Raw genomic sequence first — 13,225 nt, forward strand, 5'->3', positions numbered from 1 at the left:
GAAAACCAGCTCTTGTCGACCAGCTTGAGCAGGGGCAGGGGTCAAGGTGGCCTGCAGGGGTCCCTTCCAACCTCAATCATTCCGTGATCACCAGCTAACAAGGTACAGGTCCTTCTGCTCTGACAGCCCTTGGAGGAACAGAGTCAGGGTATACTGTTGGCGTTGAAGAGGTCATCACAACTCTCCCCACCTACATTTCTCTGCTGCCCATTGCTGGGCCTTTGTGCTCATCCTCTCACCATAGGACCTGAGAAGCCTAAGGACTTCTCCTCCTGCAAGGTCACAAAAAGATGGCTAAGATCTTGTGAAGCAGGGGCTCTCCCCCTTTGGGTTCTTTGCCATCCTTGTTGGGTGACAGCCAAGGGAGCAGGTCCCTGTGGCAGCTGTTCCATGAACATATATTCCATGAACAACAGGGTTCCAGCTGGGAGAAGGCCTGTGGGAAGTGACCGAGCATTGAGGAGTGATGGAGCTCCAGGACCTTCAAATACTACCTCCCACCAGGTTCCTGTGTTCAACGCTTCTTGGGCATGAGCCCCACCAAGCACAGTGGCATGCACAGTCAGCACAGGGGGTGGAGGCTACGTCCACATCAGCCTGCTGGCACACGCATCTCTCTTCTCAGAGAGCTTAATAACCATCCAGTTGCTTTTCACAAGGTGTTTTTTCAAAACCAAACAACAACCCGTTGTAGGGAATACTTTCCAACACTGTCTCAACAACATAGGAAATCCCGAGGGGAGAATTTCCTGGAGCACACAGTGATTTTGTTTAATATAAATGCTGCTATGGAGCACACCTCACACTCTCCCAGCCTTCCTCTTCCAGGCACCAGGGTAGAGGTGTCAAAGCCCTGGTTGAGGCTCCTTCTGGTGATGAACAAACCCATGCACCAATATTATCATTCTGCACAGGCTGCATAGCATATATTCCCTTCTCAGCTATCTTTTAATTATTTCTGGATGAACATGGTCACTGAAGAGACAAGTGCACCCATCTGTCTTTGACACTACAGTTCCTTTACTGTTTTTTTTCTTCTTTAAACATGAGATTTTATGTTCAGAAAGTGAATGAGCTGAGAAATGTTTTAACTTTCGTTGTTAGATAAAAAAAATACAGCTTCTGTCTTTGGGCTTGCATATGTATACACATATATATACACATATATATACATATCATGACACATGAAGAAAACAATGCAACGTAGTACTTTTAAGATATCATTCAAATAGAATGACTAGTGTGTTAGTCTGCCTTCTCCCTCTGCTATGAAAGGATGAGATTGAGATCATGAGTTTTTGCTTGAACTGTTCACTAAAATGTTAAAAATCTTTATCCAGATTCCAATGAGACTCTGGAGAGGAGTTCCCATTGATATCAGCAAATAGTAAATCTAGTTGTAAATTTGGCAACTACTTTCAAATGATACCCTGCAAATGCTTCAGAGCTTTCTTTCCCCTTACCTGAGAAATCTAATTGAAATAGAGTGGCTGTCAGAGGGAAATGTATTGGGCCAAGTTCACACATCCTGCAATTCCAGAGTTTATATCTGCACTACATTCCGGATGAGCTTGACTCAGATTTGACGAAATGCTGATTGTTAATGAACCAGTAAGAAAATTTATATACTTTACATCAGCTTGAAGATTTTTATTTTTATGTAACATAAGTGTAACTGTGCTATCATAGCCTTGATCTCTGCTTGAGAATTTCCAGTATTTTACAACTCAGAACATATAAATCAGCTTTACTCTAGATTAGCTGTTCTGCCTAATACCAACAGTATGTTTATTTATCCACAGCTTGACATGACAGATATAGTTTAAAAAAAAAACACATAAGAAACCTCACTGTTCACTTGAGAACTTAGACAAAATAGCAATCAGTAGAAAGATGACCTGAGGTAATGACATTTGGTTGCAAATGTCTTTCTGGATACAGATAAAGTAAGAATTTGAGCCATTTGTCAGAGCTGTGATTGCATTGACAGCCCAAAATGTGGGAATCTCCCACAGGAGATCCTTCAGTTACTTTTGCCTCCTCTCCCACACTCTGTCCACGCCTCACACAAAGCAGCAAATCTTTAGGAAGCACCATGCTCTTCCTAGTTTTAACACATTTATTATCCATGTTACGTATCACCCACAGAGAGGATTACTATTTCCCAGAATTTCTGCTTTAAGAGTAAGTAACTTTCTGAGGATAACTGCACCCCAGAGAAGAACTTACAGCTTTTACACTCAAACATTTCCATTAGGAAAACCAGTGGCCATTCAGTAACTTCCTTCTGAGAGCCACTGTGCTTTCATGGTTAGACACCTAAGGAGACAATGTGTTCACGGTGACCTCCAGGACTCCCAAAACAGCCAGAATAAAACATGTACTACTAACTAAAGATGTTTTCACAAATTTGCAGGTCATGCTTTGAGATCACTAATCATAGAATAATAGAATCATAGAATCATAGAACGGTTTGGATTGGAAGAGACCTTAAAGATCATCTAGTTCCAACCCCCCCTGCCATGGGCAGGGACACCTTCCACTAGAGCAGGTTGCTCAAAGCTCCATCCAGGCTGGCCTTGAACACTGCCAGGAACGGGGCAGCCACAGCTTCTCTGGACAACCTGTGCCAGTGTCTCACCGCCCTCATAGTAAAGAACTTCTTTCTAATGTCTAATGTAAATCTACACTCTTTCAGTTTAAAGCCATTACCCCTTGTCCTGTCTATATGCCCTATATGTCCTACCATATGCACTTGTAGAAAGTCCCTCTCCAGATTTCTTGTAGGCCCCCTTTAGGTATTGGAAGACTATTGTAAGGCCTCCCCACAGCCTTCTCTTCTCCAGGCTGAACAAGCCCAACTCTGAGCCTGTTTTGTAGGAGAAGTGTTCCAGCCCTCGGATCATCTTTGTGGCCTCCTCTGGACTTCCTCCAACAGGTCCACATGCCTCAGTACTCTTTGTATTATAAAGAGTCCACAAAAGATACAGATTCCCAGTAATATCCCATCTGTAGTTCCATGGCCTCCCTGTTGACTCCTAACTGGTGAATATGGCTGTTACTTCCATGGGTAATGGAGTGAATACTCCAACCAACATATAGGAATATGAAATGAAGGAACTTCTGGCAGTGGGGTATTACTGGAGATGCCACCCATGCATCATGTCAAGGTCAGTTACTGGGCTATGAAGGATCCAATAGGGAGGTAAAGGGCAGAATATCTTCCTTATGAAATACAGGGAGATGAGGTATGAGCTAGGTGCTTGACTGTACAGTATTGTCAAGATTTGAACCATTTTGGCCTGACCAGAAACAGACAACCAAGCCCTTAGAAAACTTTTAACAGAAAGTTAGGACTCCAGATGCTTCCTGGGCTAGATTCAAGTTGAAAGTAGTTCAGAAGACCTGGAATGTGGGCTTTGGTGCCCTCAAGTCTCATGTGTTAAGTGTCCAAATCTTTTAGTCATTTTAAATGGTTTTAGTAGTAAGTGTGTCTGGCTATCTGGTGTCACTGATGAACGCAAGCTGACCTTGAAAGAGATACTTACTGGAATTTTTTCCTTTTTTTGCGTGACTGAAAACTTGGAATGCAGCTTTTAACAGTACAGTACACTTGCATCAAGTTTAGACAGTCTAAAGCTCCTACAGCTGAACTCGTGATTTCCTAAAAACAACAAAAAGAGCAAGAACAACATTAAGGAAGGTATTATCCTTATTTTGACAAAACTGTTTGGTGTAAAAGACAACCTGCAGGATATTTACATCTAGCTGGGGAGCCTTGGTTTGGATTTACATTATGTATCATGTGATCCCTTTATTTCTTCATTCTTTGTGCTCTTGTTCCACTAAGAATCACTAAGGAAACCACTTTCCACTTCCTTTGGGAAGTAGTTTATTACCGCTAGTTATTATATAGTTGAATACTAGTAATGAAGTTTAAAAAAAGAAATATAAATTTACAATAATATAGTACACAGAAGTCCTGTCATTCTATTAACAAATCAAAGGGCAAAGAAGTCAAGAATATTAAAAAGTATGGCAAATATTTGGGTTACTTTGGACATACAAAAAAATTCTCACATCCTTCAACTAAATTGCAGCTGACCTAGAAAAGTGTACTCAAAGCTTTCTAAACCCAGACATTATGCTCACACCTAATTAATCTGCTGGTTTCACTGTTATTTTGTTTGGTCAGGCATGCTGGTGTTGCATTGCAGTTATGATATCCTGCTCATCTTATTAAATTTAACACTTACATAACTTCCAAAAGCCATACACTATCTAAAAGTAAAAATTTGTATTGTTGGTTAGTACAACATTTGTTGATTTAACCTTGCTACAGAAATCTTCTACGTAGTCTTCCCAGGGCCCTTAAAAAAACCCAACCAAACCAAACCAATTTTGTGTGTAGAACTTGTTCAGAAAATTCAATGATACAAACTTTCTTAACTTTTATAAAAACAAAGCTAAAACAAATATGAGGCCTTCATTTACTTTGATAGAAAAAGCAACAGGGAGATAAATCAAAAAAAAAAAAAAAAAAGGTAGTCTGGGAAACTTCCTAATGGCAAAGAGAATGAAGGTTTGGAACAAATAGTGTGGGAGCTTATAGTCTGGCTTTGGAGGTCTTTAAGGACATCTCTCTAATAATTTTGGTACAGTTGATCCTTCCTGGTATCAGAGCAATAATTAAGTGAAGTCCTGAGGTCCCTTCTAGCCCTGTTTCCTGTGATTAGTATCTTTTCCCTAAAAAATCCCATTTTTACAGACTACATCATAAGACCATGCAACACAATTTTTGTAGTATGTCCCTTTCATACCAATTTTGCAAAAGGGTCTTTGTAAGTCATAGAATCATAGCATTATAGAATGGTTTGGTTTGGAAAGGACCTTCATCTAGTTCCAAACCCCCTGCAATGAGCAGGGGCATCACATACTACACCATTTAACCCAAGGCTCTGTGCAGCCTGGCCTTGAACACTGCCAGGGATGGAGCATTTACCACTTCTTCCAGTTCCAACCCATTCCAGTGCCTCACCACTCTCACAGTAAAGAACTTCTTCCTTATATCTAACCTGAACTTCCCCTGTCTAAGTTTAAAACCATTCCCCCTTGTTCTATCCCTACAGTCCCCGGTGAAGAGCCCTGCTTCAGCATCCTTGTAGGCCCCCTGAAGATATCGGAAGGCTACTATGAGGTCTCCACGCAGCTTCTCTTCTCCAGGCTGAACAGCCCCAACTTTCTCAGCCTGTCTTCATATGGGAGGTGCTCCAGCCCCCATATCATCCTCCTGGTCCTCCTCTGGACTTGCTCCAACAGCTTCATATCCTTCTTATGCTGAGGACACCATAGCTGTACACAGTACTCCAGACAATGCAGTTTATAATACATGGGGAATAGAAGCTAAATTCACTGTTACATAAATATTTTTCTCTTTCACACACGGAAAGATAAGAATTCTGAAGGCTATTAAAAAGGACTTGAACACTCCCATAAGCCTAAATTTACTTCTATAAGATAGTGTTCTAATAGTTTGGGTTTTAATTGCAATAAACCTTTTTTTTTTTTTTTAATAAAACTAAGGACTATCCCTGAGGCCTAATAAGATTTTTTTTAGGTATTATAATTTATAATTGATTTATCAGACTCATAGTCTTATTGAACCTCAATTTTGAGGTTAACTGTCACTTCAGAACACATTTACTAAGAACTGAGCACTCATATACTTCAGAATATAGGTACTTCAGAATTCAGACTGTGAGGCTGGTGACACACTGATCAGGTTGCCCAGAGAATCTGTGACTGCCCCGTCCCTGAAAGCCTTCAAGGCCAGGTTGGACGGGGCTTGGAGCAACCTGGTCTAGTGGAAGGTGTTCCTGCCCATAGCAGGGGGATTGGAACTGGGTAAGGTTTAAGGTTGCTTCCAATCCAAACCATTCTATGTTTCTAAGATTCTATGTATATCAGGCAAGCTTTCTTCTCCTCTTTTACCGTAACTTTATTTTGATTCCTTGAAAGCATTAAAGCACAAGGACAGTAGAAATTTGTTCATGACAATATCATAACAGTAATTTCATAATTCAAGTAGATTGGGACCAATAGCAATCAAGATCAGCATCTAAGTAATTTCTGAACTCTTACATACAATATGTTAAAAAACAAATCAAATCTATCAAACACCAGAAAAGACACTTGTTTTCACTTTAAGCTAACAAACGAAGAGTTTCCAAAAGTTAACCACAAGAAAATTCTAAAACCTGATTACCATTAGTAAAAGAGCAGAAGGATGTAATTTGATATGAATTATTACTTGCCTACTACTAACTTTTTTCCCTGGATTCTCAAATGAGTGTACAGATAAGCCACCACATAGAATCCCCCTAAATTCTGTATACAAGAAACTACTTTTAATTTAGCAGTTTTAAGGATGTTATTTAAGTTTTGTCCCAATTTTGGAGAGTGGGAAACCTGGCAAAATTATCCTGGGAACCAACTGCAAGAGATCTCTTCTCTGGGGATAGAAGTTCTTGGTTTGACCCCAGTTTTTGAGCAACTAGCAGTTGCATTTTCTGCCAAGAAATGAAAAATAGCCACGCACTTATTAAAGTTTCTTTATTTCATCTCAATTTGTATTTTTGCTCTAAGTGAATGTAATTCTGACCTTGGGATATACTTCAAATAGTGTGCAGTTCCCATCCACATTTATAATGCTTTGGTTGCAAGCCTAGTTGCCTACCATTGCTCAACAACAAAACTGTTTTCCCAATATCAAAAATAGGAAAGGACGCATTGCCTGTGAAAACTAATTATAGCTTATCAAATGAAAATATTTTGAAATACTTGATTTCACTTTCTATTGTGCTGCCCTGGCCTAGAATCTCACTGCAACTTGTCTAAAAATAAACTTTAGTGCCACAAGCAAATGTTTTTGAAAAAATATTCAGCTAATATTTATGGTAAGCAGCTTGCTCTGCAGATGCTAGCTGGCCATCACTGCAGATCTCGATGAGATTTCAAGCCCAGACATGCCATTTGATTCTACAATAAACAGAGGACACTTAAAACTGTAAAGAATAGACTTTTAAAATTGCATCTCTAAAGAATGCTTTACAAATCTACTAACAGGAGGATATATTTGTGAAACATTGATCTGTGCACCTACACACAGAAATTCAAATATACTTTGAGAGCTTTAATTTTCTTTATTTTTAAGGATCTTCATTTTAAAGGATAGGAAACTTCTCAATCACGACAACATTTTTGATTGTTTAAAGACTGAGAATACTCTGTGCAGTCCTTAAATTTTTGTATCTGTATCTCTGGGTGGCTTTGGATATTCCTGTTCTCACCCCATAATTGATTTACCAGAAGTTATCTGGCTTTGGCTGTTGAGTTTTACGTAAACCCAGTCATCTCCAACTTACATTCAGGCTATTGGAAGTTATCAACCTTGGCCTGCTTTCTATATTCCCATTCAGAGAAGTTCAAACATGAACAGGCAAACTTCCTACCAAGATGTGGTTTTGGGGACAGAGATACAAAAGAGTCAGTTTTCTCAAAGCACTCTTCCTTTCAATGTTATTGCATAATTTTCTTCTTTCTCAGGGAAAGGTAAACAGTTGGTCAGCTGTTTCCATGCTTACAAGAAAAATAAAGAGCTATTAATCTCCAAATCTCATGCAAGAGAAATTGCTGTGAACTGAGCTGTCATTGTGAGCTTCAGCAATCTTTCATTATTACTTTCTATTTCATTTAAACAGAAAGAGTAAAAAGGTATCAACCATGACTAACTTCATGTCACCACTTGATACATTTTTGACCTTACTGCCCGGACTTCTTCTTATAGCTGATTCCACACTACTTTTTAACTACCGTTTCCTGCTGAGGGATAACACCAGGTTCTCCCCTTTGTCACTAGTTAGATCAGCATATGGAATTTATTTTAACTCAATCAAGATGAAGGAAAGAATATCTTGCCATGCCCAAGGCTCCATACCACCCACCGAGTTCAACAGAAGTTAACCATCTAAATAACTTTGACATCTGGCCTTACCCGTGTCAAAAGTCTAGATGTAAAGCAGAAACTGATGAAATTACACACAGAATCATAGAAACATTGGCTGTAAGGGGCCTTTGGAAGCCGTGCAGGACAGTTGCTTGAATCTTGGCTGCATCAAAAGAAGTGTGATCAGCAGGTCAAAGGAGGTGATCCTGCCCCTCTGCTCTGCTCTTGAGAGACCTTCTGGATCACTGTGTGCAGTTCTGGTATCCTCAGCATAAGAAGGATATGAAGCTGTTGAAGCAAGTCCAGAGGAGGACCAGGAGGATGATATGGGGGCTGGAGCACCTCCCATATGAAGACAGGCTGAGAAAGTTGGGGCTGTTCAGCCTGGAGAAGAGAAGCTGCGTGGAGACCTCATAGTAGCCTTCCAATATCTTCAGGGGGCCTACAAGGATGCTGAAGCAGGGCTCTTCACCGGGGACTGTAGGGATAGAACGAGGGGGAATGGTTTTAAACTTAGACAGGGGAAGTTCAGGTTAGATATAAGGAAGAAGTTCTTTACTGTGAGGGTGGTGAGGCACTGGAATGGGTTGGAACTGGAAGAAGTGGTAAATGCTCCATCCCTGGCAGTGTTCAAGGCCAGGCTGGACAGAGCCTTGGGTTACATGGTGTAGTATGTGATGCCCCTGCTCGTTGCAGGGGGTTTGGAACTAGATGATCTTAAGGTCCTTTCCAAACCAAACCATTCTATGATTCTATGATTCTATAAGTCAGTCTGTGAAAAAGACCAGTTTTGAGGGGTTTGAGACTTAGGTACAAAACCAAGACAAACCCAAGAATGGAATTTCCAGAATGCTGTGCACAACTCATTCCAGAGCTGCACCACCTTCCTTTTTTCTAATGGCCAACCTTCCAAACAGCAATGTGTAGTCACTGTCCTTTGTTATTCTGCCTGCCCCTTTTTGGAAACGTCCATCTCCATTATCTTTATAACACTTCCTCAAGTTGCTGTTTGCTGCCGTAAGATTGCCCCTTAGCCTCCTACTTGCCAAAATAAAACAAAACCCAGCTCCCTCAAACTGTCTTCATAGGTGATGTTCTTTCCCTGGCACACTGTCTTCCATGTAAACAAACATTAATGCTAGATCCTTTTTACTTAATTATGCACAGAACTTCTCATTTGTAACTGGTTTGTAAGTTAGTTTCATATAGCTAGCAAAAACCAGTTTGCAGAGCTCAGCACTCAAAATTTAAAGTGACATAAGAAAATGCCCTTGTAAATGATCAAAACATTTATTTTGCTGACCCAGTAAGATACACTAGAAATGACAGGAGGGAACTACCAGCAGTCCTGGGAGGCAATGGTGGACAGGGTTTACAAGCAAGGAGCCTAAGATGATGTAAGTGGAAGGGAACATATAATCAAAACAAAGCTTAAGTGAAGTTACCACAAACATTTGCTTGTAAACAAGGAAATGCCTGCAAAACATCATTATAGGGAAACCCCCAAACCTTTTTTTGGAAATCAGCATATGTGGGTGTCTTTCTGAAATGCAAGTACATAAATGCATGCAGGTTGGAGAATAAGCACAAGAAATTAGAGATGTGTGTGCTGTTGCAGACACAATGGCATATCTTGCATGACCAGAGTGCTACAATGGTGAGATACAGGCTCTAGGATGGACAGGCTGGAAAGGTGGAGTGTGGGATTTGCCATTTATGTGAGAGAGTAGCAGGAGTACATGGAGCTCTGGGTGGGGATGGGTAACCCATCTAAGAATTTATGGAGTAAAGGTTAAAAGAGTGGACAAATAGATATAATGTTGCACATGTATCTGCTATAGGCTACCTGATCAGGAAGATCAAGTGGATCATTCTACAGGTAGCTAGAACTCGCCTCACATTCACAGGCCCCGCTCCTCATACTTCAACCAGAGCCCACAAAGTCAAGGAGAAAAGCGAAGAGGCCTGCATGGATGAACAAAGAGCTCTCAGCAAAAAATCAGACATAATAAGTATGTATACAGAAAGCAGAAACAGAGATAGGTAACCTTGAAGGAATACAGAGACATGTCTTAGCATGCAGAGATAAAGTTAAGAAAGCCAAACTCACCTGGAGTTGAATCTGGTAGGTGATGTCAAGGTCAAGAAGGGTTTCTATACATACTCAAGTAGCAAAAGGAAGACTAGAAAACTGTGGGCCTGTTGCTGAATGGAGCAGTGTCCATTGGTAACACTGGACATGGAAAAGATTAAGGTACCAAGTGCCTTTTTCACCTCAGCTTTTACTAATAAGATCAGTTTTCAGAAGTCTAAAGCTCTGGAGACCAGGGAAATTCTAAAGCAAGAAGGACTTCTCCTTGGTGGAAGAGGATCAAGTTAGGGGATACTTAAGGAAAACAGACATACATGAGTCCATGGGCCTTGACAGGATGCAACCCTGAGTGCTGACTGAGCTGACTGAAGTCCTTGTGAGGACACTTTATTTATCTTTGAATTATCACTATATTTAAGAGAGGTATCTGATGACTAGAGGAAAGCAAGTGTCACTCTCATCTTCAAAAAGGACAGAAAGGACGAAACTACAGGCCAGTCACCCTGACCTCAATGCCTGTGGACATGATGGAGCAGATAATTCTGGGAACCAATTCCAGGCACATGGAGGTTCCTGCTGAACATAAAGAAACAGGTTTTTTTTATTATGAGATTGACAAAACATAGAACAGGATGCCTAGAGGGATGCTGGAATCTCTGTCCTTGGAGTTCCTTAAAAGACACTGGGATATGGTCCTGGGCAACCTGCTGTAGATGATCTGCTTGAACAGGGGCACTTGTCTGAAATGACCTCCAGACTTCCTATCCAGCCTCAGCCATTCTGTTATTACATTGTACACTGAATCCACCTTGAGTAGCGGAAAGCAAATCCAGACAGGAAATCCAGAGTCTGTAATTTTCAGTGAAAATAAGTGGCCCTGAATGAATTAGAGTCCTCTCATATATGGTACACAGATCAGAAACTAATGTTGAGATGAAAACTTGCCTTAAATGTGGCAAAAACATGAGTGCAAGGTGTTTCAAATAATCCTTTTTGCAGTATATGATGAAAACAGTTTGTTGGAGAGTCTTTAAAGCATTCTTCTTTTGCATTCTGTCCTAAGCTGCAGCACCCAGTTTTTGTTTGCATGTACTGAATCTTCTGCAAATCACCCCTAAAGATCACTGTCTTTAACCTGTTTCCATCTTGGTTTTGTCCATCTTGTTTCAACAATTTCTCTCCAGTCCTTGTCTCCCACTCCACTCTGAAATAGTTGTCTTCTGCTTTGCTACTGTTGTACCAGCATCACATGCAAGAAATAGAGAAATAGTAGAGGTGAATTTCTGCTGTGTGGGCATATATTTTCTAGGTATACAGAGCAGTCTTGTGAAACATTGCATGCCCAGAGCATGGATGCAGTCAAAACTGTGACAAACTATCATTGAAGTTGATTTTAGATGCCTTGTTCCAAGAATCCAAACTTCTGCACAAGTAGATTCAGAGTTTCCAAAACATTATGTCAAATTTTTTCATGGGGACAGGAAGGAACGCTTTCCTGACAGAAAGGCCACAACACTGACCAAATTTCAACTCCTTGCTCCAAAGCATGGACAGTACACATTTAGTCAAAAAAAAGGTTGCCAGGGTTGTTTTAATATTGCAACACAATGTATTTTCTCCAGCGTTTTCTTGGAAATGGCAAAACTGTTTTGGCTGAAACTTTCTGGGAAAAAAAAAATAAAAATAAGTCAGACTGATATTATCTAATGGTAAATTTTAGTCCAAGAGTTTAATATTTGGCCAACTTGCAAGTAAGCTAAGATGAAGGTATGGTAACATAGAGGTTTGATAAATTTCAATAATAATCAATGCTGCCAATACCAGCAAAACACAGTCCTATACGAAGGTCAGGGAACAAATGATCACCAATAACACGGAGGAACTCCAGCCAAGACTCCAAGTTGAGCAGTAATGGAAACAGACATGAACCCTTAAATTTGAAACAGGCCATAGAGCTGGTCAGTTTTACACATCTTTCCTGTCCTTTTACTAGTCTATATAATGCTTTATCTGCACTGCTATATATACATATGTATATTTCATATATATATACATATACATTAAATTATCAGCTGACACTTATTTCCAAAAGATGCAGGTATATCTGTCCTGATGCACTGATCATTAAACTGAGCTCAATTAGGAAAAAAATCTGGATTTAGCAACCATGGGACATGGAGTTAACGTAGCAGAAATGTTGCTGGTGTTTGCATTTGTAATTATAGAGGATTATTCAATACCAATACATTAAAAACTTTTCCCAAAGTCATATGGCACTAGGGCAACAAATATGCCTAACTTACTTTATTAACTCTTTGTAAAGGAACAAATAAACAAAAAAGTGCCCTGCAAGTGTGAAGTATTAACCCTGCATAGTTAAAAGTGAAATTACAGTGAAGAAAAGCGTGTTTTATTTTAAAGAGAAAACCACGAAATAGTTTTTTGGGAATACTAAACTATGAAAACCTGGACTGAAGAATTTGATGTGTTATTGTGGTACAGGCTTCTCAGGCAATTATACCTCACCCAAATTCCTCAACTTTTGATGAATAAGACAATTAATACGAATGTAATTAGAACCAATGTAATATCATAGATCACTATATCATTAGTTCTTAGTAATTTTCAATGGAAATCATAGGTAAGATAATGTATAATTTAGGGTCTGAGCCATCAACATCTGAGTATATGATCCTCCCTCCCCCCTACTCCCAAAAGTCTCCAATTAAATTTCACATTTTAGGGTCTGTGAGAATGACTGGATTGGAGTATATGTTTCCATTATGCAAGATTACCAGACCTAATGGTCCTTTTCTGCTACTGGATCTATTCCTTTAGAGATTTACCAGGAAGAAAGCACAATTTATAAGCCTATATCCCAGGTGTGGAGTTCAAAGTGTGACTCACAAGTGACACAGAAGGTAAATGTCAGGAATACTGTGCTTGCTGCACACAAGCAATGCAACTAATCCCTGTTCAGGCACTATTCCAGATCTATGTCTCCAGATCAGGACTTTTAGTCTGCAGTTGGCTCACTTCAGGCTGCCAGCAGAGAAGTCCATCTTCAGGGGTCACTGTGCCATAAGCAGTGTTTCTGCATATGCACAGCACTCTTGAACAGCCAACTA

This window comes from Strigops habroptila, chromosome Z (genome assembly GCF_004027225.2).
Source record: "Strigops habroptila isolate Jane chromosome Z, bStrHab1.2.pri, whole genome shotgun sequence".
In the NCBI taxonomy this organism is placed as follows: Eukaryota; Metazoa; Chordata; class Aves; order Psittaciformes; family Psittacidae; genus Strigops; species Strigops habroptila.